The sequence below is a fragment of the Aegilops tauschii genome, chromosome 2 (genome assembly GCF_002575655.3).
Source record: "Aegilops tauschii subsp. strangulata cultivar AL8/78 chromosome 2, Aet v6.0, whole genome shotgun sequence".
Taxonomy (NCBI): domain Eukaryota; kingdom Viridiplantae; phylum Streptophyta; class Magnoliopsida; order Poales; family Poaceae; genus Aegilops; species Aegilops tauschii.
In genome coordinates, this window is record NC_053036.3 from 324341904 (window position 1) to 324354508 (window position 12605).

Below are 12605 nucleotides of genomic sequence, written 5' to 3' on the forward strand. Positions count from 1 at the left end.
AGGTGGGATCTTGGTGCGCCTTGACCAGGGGTGTGGGGCCTTGCCCCCACTACCCACGTTCATGTGGGTCCCCCATGCAGGTGGGCCCCACTTCGGAACCTTCTAGAACCTTCCCGGTACAATACCGAAAAATCCCGAACATTTTCCGGTGGCCAAAATAGGACTTCCCATATATAAATCTTTACCTCCAGACCATTCCGGAACTCCTCGTGACGTCCGGGATCTCATCCGGGACTCCGAACGACTTTCGGATTTCCGCATACTAATATCTCTACAACCCTAGCATCACCGAACCTTAAGTGTGTAGACCCTACGGGTTCGGGAGACATGCAGACATGACCGAGACGACTCTCCGGTCAATAACCAACAACGGGATCTGGATACCCATGTTGGCTCCCACATGTTCCACGATGATCCCACCGGATGAACCACGATGTCGAGGATTCAATCAATCCCGTATACAATTCCCTTTGTCAATCGGTACGTTACTTGCCCGAGATTCGATCGTCGGTATCCCAATACCTTGTTCAATCTCGTTACCGGCAAGTCACTTTACTCGTACCGTAATGCATGATCCCATGACCAAACACTTGGTCACATTGAGCTCATTATGATGATGCATTACCGAGTGGGCCCAGAGATACCTCTCCGTCATACGGAGTGACAAATTCTAGTCTCGATTCGTGCCAACCCAACAGACACTTTCGGAGATACCTGTAGTGCACCTTTATAGCCACCCAGTTACGTTGTGACGTTTGGTACACCCAAAGCATTCCTACAGTATCCGGGAGTTGCACAATCTCATGGTCTAAGGAAATGATACTTGACATTAGAAAAGCTCTAGCAAACGAACTACACGATCTTGTGCTATGCTTAGGATTGGGTCTTGTCCATCACATCATTCTCCTAATGATGTGATCCCGTTATCAATGACATCCAATGTCCATGGTCAGGAAACCATAACCATCTATTGATCAACGAGCTAGTCAACTAGAGGCTTACTAGGGACATGTTGTGGTCTATGTATTCACACATGTATTACGGTTTCCAGTTAATACAATTATAGCATGAACAACAGACAATTATCATGAACAAGGAAATACAATAATAACCATTTTATTATTGCCTCTAGGGCATATTTCCAACAGTCTCCCACTTGCACTAGAGTCAATAATCTAGTTCACATCACCATGTGATTAACACTCAAAGTTCACTAGAGTCAATAATCTAGTCCACATCACCATGTGATTAACACTCAATGAGTTCTAGGGTTTGATCATGTTATGCTTACGAGAGAGGTTTTAGTCAACGGGTCTGCAACATTCAGATCCGTGTGTGCTTTACAAATCTCTATGTCATCTTGTAGATGTAGCTACCACGCGCTACTTGGAGCTATTCCAAATAACTGCTCTACTATACGAATCCAGTTTACTACTCAGAGTCATCCGGATTAGTGTCAAAGTTTGCATCGACGTAACCCTTTACGATGAACTGTCTTACCACCTCCATAATCGAGAAAATTCCTTAGTCCACTAGATACTAAGGATAAGTTCGACCGCTGTCATGTGATCCATTCCCGGATCACTATTGTACCCCTTGACTAACTCATGGCAAGGCACACTTCAGGTGCGGTACACAGCATAGCATACTGTAGAGCCTACGTCTAAAGCATAGGGGACGACCTTCGTCCTTTCTCTCTCTTTTGCCGTGGTCAGGTCTTGAGTCTTACTCAATACTCACACCTTGTAACACAGCCAAGAACTCCTTCTTTGCTGATCTATTTTGAACTCCTTCAAAATCTTGTCACGGTATGTGTCACATCCTAGCTAGTTCATGCATTAGAGTGTTGCATCATGTCTATTTCCACAGAAACTTGAAATGGGGATGCCAGAAACCCCCAGCACCCCCCTGAAACAACTAGGGTTTATTAAAATCCTTTTCAATGAACCTGAAATGCCCTCCATAAATGTTCAACATCTTTGGTCCTGGCTAAAACCTCTGCCAAAAATGGTTTCATATTTCTGGAGGCTATTCTGGATTTTTCATCAAGCCATAAGTATTTGCATTTGGGCAATTTAAATCCTATAAATATTTTAAAATGCCCAAATAATCTTGAAGGTATTTTTAGGCTGTTGAGAATAATTTCAAAGGTGCCTCAGAATATTTAGAGGATTTTCCTAAATGAAATAGTATTTTTACTATTTCAAAACACAGAACATAAATAAATAAAAAAAGAGAAAAACAGAAAGCAGAGAGGACTTACCTGGCAGCCCACCTGGCGGCCCAGCACTGTACTGGCCCGTAGCCAGTCAGCTGCCTGCTCTGGCCAGAGCAGGCAGAGAGGTGATGCCGGCGAGCGCCAGCCCGCCACGGCGCCACCTGCTTGCCGCCTCGCCCGTGGACGAGCTGGACGACCCTCCACGACGCGCCCCCGAGCCCCTGGACACCCCCTTTCTCCCCCATCGCCTCTCCCTCGCCTTCCTCCACCTTGGCCGACGCAGCCGCTGCCACCTCGCCGGAGTAGCCGCGCCCACCATCGACCTCGTGCCGTCCCACCGTGTCCAACAGCTCCACCGTCGCCTTCTCCTTCGAGCAGGTCGAGCCCCGAGCGCTCGTTTTCCCCGAAGCCTCTGCTCCGACCTCGCCTTCGCCGCTCACCGTCGGAGATCCCCTCCGCCGTCACCACTGCAGCAGTTCGCCCCCGACCTCGCCGTCCGCTCCGTCCCAACCACCGTGAGCCTGGCCACCTTCCCATCCTCTCCTCTCTCCCTCTCGAGCTCCGTAGCCACTGCACGTATCTCACCCGTACGCGCCGCCGCACGAGCTCGTCGCCGACGAGGCTCCGGCCATCCAACGGTCGCACCACCATGGCCGTTAGCTCCACTGCATCGCCAGGAGCCCGTAGCACCATCGCACGCCCCTCGCCGTGCTCCCTAGCAACGGGTTCGACTACGCCCGTACCCCGGCAGCTGCACGGCTCGTCGCCGGCGTCGATTCCGGCGACCCCGAGCTCCACCACCACCACCAGTCGATGCGGTTTGCTCCCAGCTACACGTAGGTGTTCTCCGCCGTCCATTTGGTCGCCGGAGGAGGAATCCCGCACTCCACCGCCGCGTCTGGACGTCGCCGGCGGCTAAACACCGGCGAGTCAGCATGGTTTGACCACGGGTTGACCCCCCCAGAGTCACTGACAAGTGGGGCCCGCCTGTTAAATAATCTGAGTTAGAGTTTAAAATTAATCCTAATTAGTTAATTACCTAACAGTGACACTGACACAGGGGACCCACACGTCAGGTTTGACCTGGACGACCCCGTTGACCGCTGACGTCATCATGACACACTGCTGATGCATTAAGCAATTTAATTACTGGAATTATTCTTATATTGGAAATTCCAGAAATTATCACAAACTTCAAAAATCATAGAAAATAATCTATAGCTCAGAATGAAAAGGTTTATATATGAAAAATGATTAGGAAAATCCATTCTATCCATCTATACTGGTTTCATGCATGTTTAAGCAAGTTAACCTACTGTTTAATGTAGAACAAGATAAAGCACTAATAGAGGCCACATATGAACTTGGAATTTGAATCTTTGATTCGAAATAGTCCAAACCCATCTGGTCCTAGTTGCATTAGCCCAATACATCCATTTTGCCATGTCTCATGCATGCATCATATTGTTGCACTTGCTTGGTGTTGATTGTGCTTCGATGTGCTCATTGTGGTAGGTTCTGCCTCCGAGGATATTCACGAGTATCCAACTGAAGGGCAGTATCCCACCACCACTCCGTCAGGCAAGCAACCCATTGATCATTTCGATACAAACCCATCTTCTCGCTTCTGCTCTCATTTACTACATTAAGACAACGCGATTCAAACTGCTGTGTGTTGCGGTAGTTGAACCCACTTTCCTTTGCATGACCTGTCATTGCCACAGTAACTAGATGAAACCCACTAGCATGTGTAGGAGTTGATTGAGCCATGTTGTGTTCCTACAATGTTATGCTTGCTACGCTTAGAGTCGTGTCAGGTCTGGCTCATCAGGGTGATGAACTAGAGTGAAAGTGTGTGTCGGTAATGAGAGTGAGGTGTTGAATACGATTTGGTAAAGGTATCGATGGGAGGCCATGTAGGAGTACATGGTGGGTTGTTTCATTGAGACCGATCCTAAGAACTGAGATCTGTATGCGTGATTTAAGATTCAGCTACTACCACGCATTGGGCCCGAAACCAATGGACCCCCTCAGCTTCTTAACCACCCTTGTCCTCTGTCCAGGAGTTGCACGTAGTTTCTGGTGTTTGTAGTAAGCTGGAGGCCATGGACAGCGCTGACCAAGGGGTGGGCTGTGATGCGGTAGGCTCGTGGCACGGTGTACCGAGTCGCCCGTTTGGTGTTCGGGAACCCTGCACACATCGTTTGGGGCCGTATGTGGAAACCTCGGCAGGACTCCCTGCGGATGGAACCTAAATAGGCGATAAACCTGGACTAGAGACTCGAGTGTTTAGGTAGGTTGTGGCCGACACCCACGTTGGGCTTCCGCTTGAAGGTTGCCGAGTACACAGCGTGTAGCGACGATAAGTGGTGGGAGCGTGTGTGACGAAGTACACCCCTGCAGGGTATGAAACTATTCGAATAGCCGCGTCCGTGGTAAAGGACTACTTGGTCGCTTATGCAGTTCATAGACAAGTAAACGGATACTATTAAAAGCCTCAAGATAAGTGTGAGTACCGCGGATGGCCCTCTCGTGGGATGACGAGGGAGGATCCACGGTGGAGTATTGAGATGGTGATTAGTGGACTCGTGTGCGAAAACTATTTCACAAGTGGTGTCTCATAGGATAGCTTAGCCAAGAGTCAAAGCTGGCTTGCTGCAATAACTCCACTACCTTCTTGAGAATGAACATGTATAGTAGGATCTGTTGTAAGACTTGCTGAGTACCTTTGTACTCATGTTGCTTCAATTACTGTTTTCAGACGACAACACCGGCCCTTCTGATGGGTTCTACGTAGAACTCGACGACGACGAGTGACTTGCCACCCAGGTGGTGATCTAGGCTTGTGAAGGGCCTACGTAGATAGACAGGCTTCGTCAAGCCTTCTTACTTTCTAGCGTCTGTACCTAGACAGTTTGCTTCCGCATGTGCTTGTATGATTGTATGACTTGACTGTCGGGTCATGTGACCCCTATCTGTATGAACAAGTTATGTAAGGCTCTCCGGAGCCCCTTAAATAAAGTACTTTGAGCTGTAGAGTTTTGTTGTGATGCCATGTTGTATTTGCACATATCGAGCATATTGTGTGTATGATTGAAATGCTTGGTATGTGTGGGATCCGAAAATCTAGTTGTTTATCCTTGGCAGCCTCTCTTATGGGGAAATGTAGTCTAGTGCCTCCTTGAGCCATAGTAGTCCGCTACAGCCCGGTTCACCGGAGTCCTGCTAGCCCAGCACTACTGCTCTGGACACTTGACTGGCCGGCATGTGATTCATATCGTTCCTGTGTCTGTCCCTTCGGGGAAATGTCACGCGGTGACATCCGGAGTCCTGCCTAGCCTGCTACAGCCCGGGTTCCCGGAGTTCTGTTAGCCCAGTGCTACAGCCCGGATTCACACGCTGCTGACCGACATGTTCGATGTTGAATCATGTATGCCTGTCCCCTTACGTTAGTGCTGCTTTGGGTTCACGACTAGCCATGTCGGCCCGGGTTCTCTGTCATATGGATGCTAGCGACATTGTCATATACGTGAGCCAAAAGGCGCAAACGGTCCCGGGCCATGGTAAGGCGACACCCGTGGGAGTACCGTGCGTGAGGCCGCAATGTGATATGAGGTGTTACAGGCTAGATCGGGGTGACTTGGGATCGGGGTCCTGACAGTGTTGGCATCAGAGCCGGACTGCATGTAGGTGCGTTAAGCCAAACTGGTCGATGGCGAGTCTAGAAATGCTTTAGTTATATGTAGGGGAATTGATTGTGGGAGGGAACGTAAGGTGCTTCTACTCCTTTACCTCATGCCCTCTGATCTGAGTCATTCTCTTCTCATTCTACGTGGGTTAAGGACTAGGCTCTCTTCTCTCTATCAGGTTCACGTGTTACTAATCCGTAGTAACTTATAGGATTGTTGGTTCCATGCTTCGGTTTAGTTTCCATTACACTTAGTATGTTGTTAGTTGAACCAGAACCCTGATATGATGTTGTTGAGTGGTATTGCAAAACTGTTGCGAATGTCTCAAATCCTTTTCCGAGCATTTACAGCCGTTATGCTGTCCGAATTCTCCTAGAAATACTAATGCCTTGCATTATTTCGTGCTTTCAGATGGCCACCCGTTCCCAGAATCAAGTGGTTCGTCTGACCCGGTGCCTCGGCGTACCTGGTCACACGGCCATGCTGGTCCGAGTGATGGTTGAGACAGGCTATCGTTGGTATCCCGAGTATACCGTCGAGGAGCAGTTTCGAGACTTTAATCAAAGTCAATATCTTTGCACAGTCAGGATTTACCCTTCCTATCCTGGATCCACTGAACCCCTCCATTGCTCTTATGGACTTGGGGTCACCATCGAGATGTCCGTGCAGGATGCAGCTTACTCAATGATGACTATCATGCGAGCCGGAACTGCCTTGCTTCAGAACACTGACTTCCGCTATATGCCAGCAGCACTCCCTGGGGCACAGGGGTACTATCAGGCTACTTACTGTGATTCTACCCATGAGGACTCACTACTCCGCACCACCACCGAGATGCTTGAGGACAAGGACCGTGAGAATCGTGCCTTGTGAATGGAGCTCTTTAATGCTCGTGCTGATCACTGGGCCACTCTGACACGGTTTGCACCTGCCGTGCAGGCCGGGTATATGGACATGAGGGACTTGTACCCCGTGCGATCTGGTCTGCCAGAATGTATGGAATGGCGTGATGTAGGAGGCATCACCCCTCCTCGTGGACCCCGTCTGCCACCGTTTGTTGGACCAAGGCCACACCCAAGTCCTTATGGACCGCAAGCTCCACAGGACCGACTGTTTCCAGATGATCATGTTCAGCTCCCAGGACATGGTGGTGACTTCTATGAAGATTACTATGGAGACGTCTGAGTTGGTGGTAGTTCCACTAGTATTGTAACAGTTGTATTCTCCACAGTCCTGCGTGTCTTGTGGGATACGACTTGGTGTGCATCACGTTCCGGAGGTGTAGAAAAATATATAGGAGCTTGGAATGCCTCTGATGAGATGTATCGTCTTTCGTCGTAGTTGTACCCTAGCCTGGGCTTGTACTAAACTATGTATGGTGTGTATGACCGTTGGTATATGTATGTCGGTTGCTATGTTACCATGTCATACTGATGATCATCTCTGCATTCCGTGTTATCCATTACATTCCGCATTTCCTTGCCAAGATTTAGCCATCCTTGTCTAAGCCGTTGTTTTCTTTCTCCTAGGATGGTTAACACCCGCAACAACCCTGCTGTCCAGGCGCAGGGTGAAGCCAATGCAGCTAGGGGGGAGAATCTGCCCCAACCCCCTTCACTGGCCGAAGTTATGCTGGAGGCAGAAAGAAACAAGCGTGAGACTAACCGCTTGTTAGAGCGAATTGAGCAGAATACTGCACGTCACCAGAGGAACAACCTGGTGTCCATCAATGACTTTATCAAGTTGTACCCACCGAAGTTTAACCATTCCGTCGAGCCCCTTGATGCGGATGATTGGCTTCGCAGCATCACCCATAAGCTACGTTCTGCCAACGTAGCCGAAGCTGATAAAGTTACCTACGCTGCCTATCACCTCGAAGGCCCTGCTAGCCTTTGGTGGGAAAACTTTGAGGCTATGCGCCCAGCCGACCAAATCACTACTTGGGCTGAATTCAGTGAGGCTTTCCGTGAGCATCACATTCCGGAGGGTCTCATAGATCGTAAGCGGGAAGAATTCTGCAACTTCACCCAAGGTAGACTAACTGTGGATGCATACAGCCGTGAGTTTGGAAATCTAGCACGCTATGCTCCTGAAGAGGTATCCACCGACGCCAAGAAGCAGGCAAGGTTCCGCAAGGGACTTAGCCCCGAGCTTCGCCGTGATCTTCGTCTGCATGAGTGCACCTCCTTCCAGAAGTTGGTAAATAAGGCCATTAGTGCCGAGACAGGACAGACTGACTATGACGCTACACGCAAGCACTCTCGGGATTTTGGTTCCTCATCCGGCTCCGGATCCTAGAAGCGCCGGGTCTGGATTCCAAACACTGCTCTGCCACCTAGGTTCACTCCGAGGCCATCCTTCGAGGCGCCTCGCCCCAACCAGCAGCAGGCACCGCCCAAGGTCTATGGTGGCCCCGCTGCTAATGCTGCTCCACGCCCCAATGTTGTGACATGCTTCAAGTGTGGAGAGACGGGTCACTATTTGTGCGAGTGCCCCCGAAACAACCTCAATCAACCTGGACAGTCCGTTGGCCGTGGTAAGCCAGCAGGAAAGACTTACTACGCCGAGCCAGCCACCACTGCACGTGGCCATGTCAACTATGTTTCAGCTGAAGAAACTCATGAGGATCCCAACGTCGTCCTTGGTACGCTCCTTGTTAATTGCCATCCGGCAACTGTTCTTTTCGATACTGGAGCATCTCATTCATTTATCTCTGAGAGCTATGCTCGATTGCACAACACCACATTTTGTGACATGCCCACCTCCATGGTAATTCAAACCCCTGGTTCTAAGTGGCAAACCTCTAGGATAAGCCATGGAAATGAAATTCTTGTCGACAGATTGGTCTTCCTTGCATCACTAATAGCTCTCAAGTCCTCGGACATAAATATCATCTTGGGTATGGACTGGATGTCAGCCCATTATGCTAAGATTGATTGCTCTACTAGAACTGTTCAACTCACTCATCCGTCGGGCAAGACAGTCAATGTTTTGACCTGAGTGTCTAAGCGCCAGCTTTACTCATTAAGTGCCAACCCTCTTCCAGACCTCGAAGATGTGCCGGTAGTACGTGACTTCCCGGATGTCTTCCCTGAAGAACTGCCAGGTATTCCACCTGACAGGGATGTTGAGTTCGTGATAGACCTTGTTCCAGGAACCGTCCCAATCTCTAGGAGACCCTATAAGATGGCACCCCTAGAGCTAGCCGAGCTTAAGAAACAACTCGATGTGTCCTTGAAAAAGGGTTTCATCCGTCCTAGTTCTTCTTCGTGGGCTTGCCCCATCCTCTTCGTCAAGAAGAAGGATGGTACGGATCGGATGGTTGTGGATTACCGACCTGTCAACCTAGTCACTATCAAGAACAAGTATCCGCTTCCCAGGATCAACGACCTGTATGATCAGCTCGCTGGATCCTCAGTCTTCTCTAAAATGGATTTGAGGTTGGGCTACCATCAAATCAAAATCAAGAACGGGGACATCCCTAAAACGGCCTTTGTCACTCGTTATGGCCAATACGAGTATACCGTCATGTCTTTCGGTTTAACCAATGCTCCAGCCACCTTCTCTCGGTTAATGAACTCAATCTTCATGGAGTATTTGGATAAATTCGTCGTAGTATACCTTGATGATATACTCATCTACTCCAAGAATGAGGAAGAACATGCCGAGCATCTAAGTCTAGTACTGACGAAACTTCGAGAGCATCGCCTTTATGCTAAATTCTCTAAGTGTGAATTCTGGTTGCCAGAAGTGACCTATCTAGGCCATGTAATCTCTGGTAAGGGTATTGCTGTCAATCCCGAGCGAGTTCAAGCCGTCCTTGACTGGACTCCACCTGAATCGGTCAAGCAAGTTTGGAGTTTCCTTGGCTTAGCGAGCTACTGCCGCTGCTTCGTCGAGAATTTCTCCAAGGTTGCTAAACCTCTAACCGAACTCCTCAAGAAAGATAAAAAGTTTGAGTGGACCCCACAGTGCGAGTTCAGCTTTCAGGAACTGAAAAGACGCCTGACATCTGCCCCCGTACTCGTACCACCAGATTTTTCTAAGGACTTTGTTATCTATTGCGACGCCTCACGACAAGGACTAGGTTGCATACTCATGCAAGATCGTCATGTGATTGCCTACGCTTCCCGACAGTTGCGTCCAGATGAGGATAATTATCCCACACATGATCTAGAGCTTGCAGCCGTAGTCCATGCACTCAAAACATGGCGACATTACCTTCTCGGTAATCGTTGCGAGATTTTCACTGATCGCCAAAGTCTGAAATACATCTTCACCCAACCGGATTTGAATCTCAGGCAAAGACGTTGGGTCGAGTTGATCACAGATTACGACTTAGGAATAACTTACACCCCGGGCAAAGCCAACGTCATGGCTGATGCGCTAAGCCGTAAATCCTACTGTAACAACTTGATGTTACAACAAAGTCAACCACTTCTCCACGAGGAATTCTGTAAGCTTAACCTTCACATTGTTCCTCGAGGATTTCTATCCACCCTGGTGGCGAAACCTACCCTTACGGATCAGATCATCAAAGCTCAGAAGGTAGATCCGGGAATCTCCCGTATTAAGAGAAACATCAAGAAAGGAGTTGTGGATTGTTTCTCCGTTGATGACCAAGGTGTTGTGTTCTTTGGAGACCGCCTAGTGGTTCCCAAGGTACGCAACCTGAGGCGATTGATCCTTAAAGAAGCTCATGAATCTCCTCTCACCATTCATCCCGGTAGTACTAAAATGTATCAAGACCTTCGCCAGAGGTTTTGGTGGACTAGGATGAAGAGAGAAATTTCTCAATACATTGCTAATTGCGACATCTGCCGTCGTGTTAAAGCAGAGCATCAACGACCTGCTGGCACCCTTCAGCCTCTGGCTATTCCTGAATGGAAATGGGATAAAATCGGTATGGATTTCATTACCGGGTTTCCCAGGACCAAGAGAGGGAATAATGCTATCTTCGTTGTTGTCGATCGTCTTTCCAAAGTAGCCCACTTCCTACCTGTTCGTGAGTGTATAACCGCTAGCCAGCTAGCAGACTTGTACATCTCCCGAATAGTGTCTCTTCATGGTGTTCCATTGGAAATTAACTCAGACCGTGGAAGTCTCTTCACCTCTCGATTTTGGGAAAGTTTCCAAAATGCTATGGGAACTCGTCTCTCTTTTAGCACCGCCTTTCACTCTCAATCAAGTGGTCAGGTAGAACGAGTTAATCAAATTCTGGAGGATATGCTCCGAGCTTCTGTCATCTCTTTCGGCATGGATTGGGAGAAATGCCTTCCATTCGCCGAGTTCGCTTATAATAGTAGTTACCAAGCTAGCTTGGGCAAAGCCCCTTTCGAGGTTCTCTATGGACGAAAATGTCGAACGCCTCTTAACTGGTCAGAAACTGGGGAAAGACAACTCTTTGGCCCGGATATGATTCAGGAAGCAGAAGAGCAGGTTCGCATTATTCGTGAGAAATTGAAAATAGCCCAATCTCGCCAAAAGAGCCATTATGACCGCAAACATAAGGCTATGACTTATGAAGTTGACGAGAAGGCTTACCTTCGGGTGACTCCTTTAAAGGGAACCCATCGATTCGGTATTAAAGGCAAATTGGCTCCTCGTTACATTGGACCCTTTCGCATTCTTGCCAAGCGAGGAGAAGTTGCCTACCAATTGGAACTACCTCCGCATCTTTCCAAGGTTCATGACGTCTTCCACGTTTCCCAACTCAGGCGTTGCTTCTCGGATCCTATCTGTGGAGTGGACCACGAAACTTTTGATCTCCAAGATAATCTCACATATCGAGAATATCCCATTCGAATCCTTGATCAAGCCGAGCGTACCACTCGACGCCAATACATCAAGTTTCTCAAGGTTCAGTGGTCACACCATTCCGAGAAAGAAGCTACTTGGGAAAGGGAGGATCGTCTTCGACTTGAGTACCCCACCTTCTTCCCAACGGATCCTAAATCTCGGGACGAGATTCTTTTGAGTGGGGGTGACTTGTCACATCCTAGCTAGTTCATGCATTAGAGTGTTGCATCATATCTATTTCCACAGAAACTTGAAATGGGGATGCCAGAAACCCCCAGCACCCCCCCTGAAACAACTAGGGTTTATTAAAATCCTTTTCAATGAACCTGAAATGCCCTCCATAAATGTTCACCATCTTTGGTCCTGGCTAAAACCTCTGCCAAAAATGGTTTCATATTTCTGGAGGCTATTCTGGATTTTTCATCAAGCCATAAGTATTTGCATTTGGGCAATTTAAATCCTATAAATATTTTAAAATGCCCAAATAATCATGAAGGTATTTTTAGGCTGTTGAGAATAATTTCAAAGGTGCCTCAGAATATTTCCAGGATTTTCCTAAATGAAATAGTATTTTTACTATTACAAAACACAGAACAGAAATAAATAAAAAAAGAGAAAAACAGAAAGCAGAGAGGACTTACCTGGCGGCCCACCTGGCGGCCCAGCACTGTGCTGGCCCGTAGCCAGTCAGCTACATGCTCTCGCCAGAGCAGGCAGAGAGGTGACGCCGGCGAGCGCCAGGCCGCCACGGCGCCACCTGCTTGCCGCCTCGCCCGTGGACGAGCTGGACGACCCTCCACGACGCGCCCCCGAGCCCCTGGACACCCCCTTTCTCCCCCATCGCCTCTCCCTCGCCTTCCTCCACCTTGGCCGACACAGCCGCTGCCACCTCGCCGGAG